The following is a 2,331-nucleotide window of genomic DNA, read 5'->3' as shown; positions in this document are numbered from 1 at the left end:
ACATTGAAAAAAAATGATAACAAAGGTCATTAAAGAAAACCTATAGATAAAGACTAATACTTTTGGGAGGTGATTTTTAAGCAGAAAATACAGACAGAAATCATGCAGAACCTCATTGAGCTTCCTGTAAGCACCTGTGGAGATGGTGGAGGCTCACGATCTCTGTGACATATGGACAGTACACGTGAGCCCACAGCATAGACAACATACTCTCCCTGGAGAGATTAGATCCATTTCATGGTTTTAAGCATCAGCTGACCTTTTTTTTTTTTTTTACAAAGTGTTTTATTTTTCCAGTAGGCATCTCAGATCACTGCATGGTCCAGTGCCCCATCAGTAAAAATAATATTAAACCTAAGAGTAGCTACTGGTGTTTTAACACTGCACTTTTAGAAGATGCTCATTTTAGAGAGTGTTTTTTTTTTTTTTATGGAATTGTTTTAAACTGGAGAAGCAGATTTTAACTCCCTACAGCAGTGGTGGGATTTAACTAAAGCACACGTCAAAGAATTGTGTCAACAGAACACTCTCAATGTCACAGGAGACATTGCCAGATCTCTGAAAGCTCTGGAGATAGAGACAGTGGAACTCCAGCATCTGGAGGCCATGAGGGAATCGAGGGCATATTGAAGCCCTCAAAAATAAAAAGGCCAAAATGAACAACCTGCTGTACACTACAGCACAGGGGGCGCTGGTCTGCATGCTGTGGGAACAGAATCAGGGGATCTCGTGTAAGAGCCTACTGAAAGTCACCAGCAGACTGTCAGCTTCTATTCTCTCTAAGCTGACATAGTCAGTGGCCAGGAAATTGGACAGGGAGCTGACACTGGCTGAGCTTCAGGAGGCTCTCCAAGTCAGGGAGAACAGGCGGGCGGCAGGTATAGATGGTCTCCCTGTGGAGTTTTTTAAGGCGTTCTGGGCAGTTATAGGGCAGGATGTGCTGGAGTTCCTAAGGGACAGTATTACAGGAGGTCAGCCTATCCTATCAATCTGCAGGAGAGCAGTCCTGATCCTGCTGCCAAAAAAGGGAGACCTGACCCACCTGAAGAACTGGCACCTGGTGTGGACTGACCGCAAGCTGCTGTCAAAAACATTAGCTTCGAGACTGACTAAGGTGATGGAGCAGATCATTCACCATGACCAGACGTACTGTGTGCCTGGCAGGTCGATATTTGATAACGTGTACCTAATTCGTGACATTTTGGACGTCTCCAGACTATAAGGCGTGAAGACTGGTCTGATTCTCCTAGACCAGGAAAAGGCTTTTGACCGGGTTGAGCATGAATACTTGTGGAAGGTGCTGGAAAGCTTTGGGTTCAACCCTGGTTTCATAGTCATACTGGTTTTAATATTCCACACTCTAATGCTTCACTCTCCCTGTCCGCGTATACAGAGGATGTGGCTGTAATGGTGGGGTCCCAGTCTGACGTGATTGTTTTAATTGATATTTTAATTATTTTATATATTTTAACACTTTTTAGTGTTTATCAGGAGGTGGGGGCTCAGTGGTTAAGGCATTGGAATTTGGAAGGTCACAGGTTCAAATCCCACTACCATGCTGCCACTGCTGGGCCCTTGAGCAAGGCCCTTACCCCCCTCTCCGACCCCGTGCTGTACGTTGGTCTGAGTAAGGTGTCTGCCTAATGCTTAAATGTTAATGTAATCCTATCATTAGCGAAACTCAACTGGGAAACGTGAAGTGGTTTTATTTACGGAGTGGGGAGGTCGACTTGTTTCTTCCCCCTCTTTCTATCTTCCTCTCTCTCCCGCGCGCGCGCCCTCCCCCCCCCTAATCCTACATTTCCCATGATGCTCGTGGTCACGTGAGGACAAAGGGCGGAAGCGATAGAGAGGGGAGAGAGAAGAGAAGAGGAATAGGCGTGACTTCCGCGTTTCTCTTTCCCCCTTTACCTCCCCCATGTTTTATTTTCTATTGATTTATTTCCTGATTTCCGGCAGGAATGGAGGTTGATGGCGTTCGTGTGTGATCGGGAGCGCGCAGAGAGGAGACGGGGTGATGTCGGAATAATCACATCTAGATCAAAGAAATAAAGAAGGAAAGACATACACAAAAAAACCCTTAATTCCAGGCGGAGAGAGAGAGAGAGAGAGAGAGAGAGAGAGAGAGACGCAGATTTACTACACAATAGAGAAATGATGAGGAAAGGAACAATAGAGGAGCTGCAGATCTGCGGAGGGTCTGCACTCTGATCCGGATTCTTCATCTTCATTCGAGTCTTATTATTCCAGAGGAATCCGGATTAAATCCCCTGGGGGGGGGGAGAGAGAGAGAGAGAGAGAGAGTGTGAGTGAGTTTCTCTATAGGGTATT

The 2,331-nt window shown here is 45.9% G+C and overlaps 1 protein-coding gene across 1 annotated transcript in view; it reads left to right on the top strand.

Moving 5' to 3' along the window:
* Positions 1 to 1,852: 1,852 nt before the first annotated feature.
* fbxl19 (F-box and leucine rich repeat protein 19) overlaps positions 1,853 to 2,331 on the top strand; it is a gene marked incomplete at its 3' end in the record, with an annotated part of 14,793 nt that continues 14,314 nt past the window's right edge. The window contains 1 exon segment of the mRNA XM_083523882.1: positions 1,853 to 2,331. This exon segment is cut by the window's right edge and continues 388 nt beyond it.

The sequence above is a fragment of the Silurus aristotelis genome, assembly GCF_946808225.1.
Source record: "Silurus aristotelis genome assembly, chromosome: 21".
Taxonomy (NCBI): Eukaryota; Metazoa; Chordata; class Actinopteri; order Siluriformes; family Siluridae; genus Silurus; species Silurus aristotelis.
This window is presented reverse-complemented; position numbering and strand designations above follow the sequence as displayed.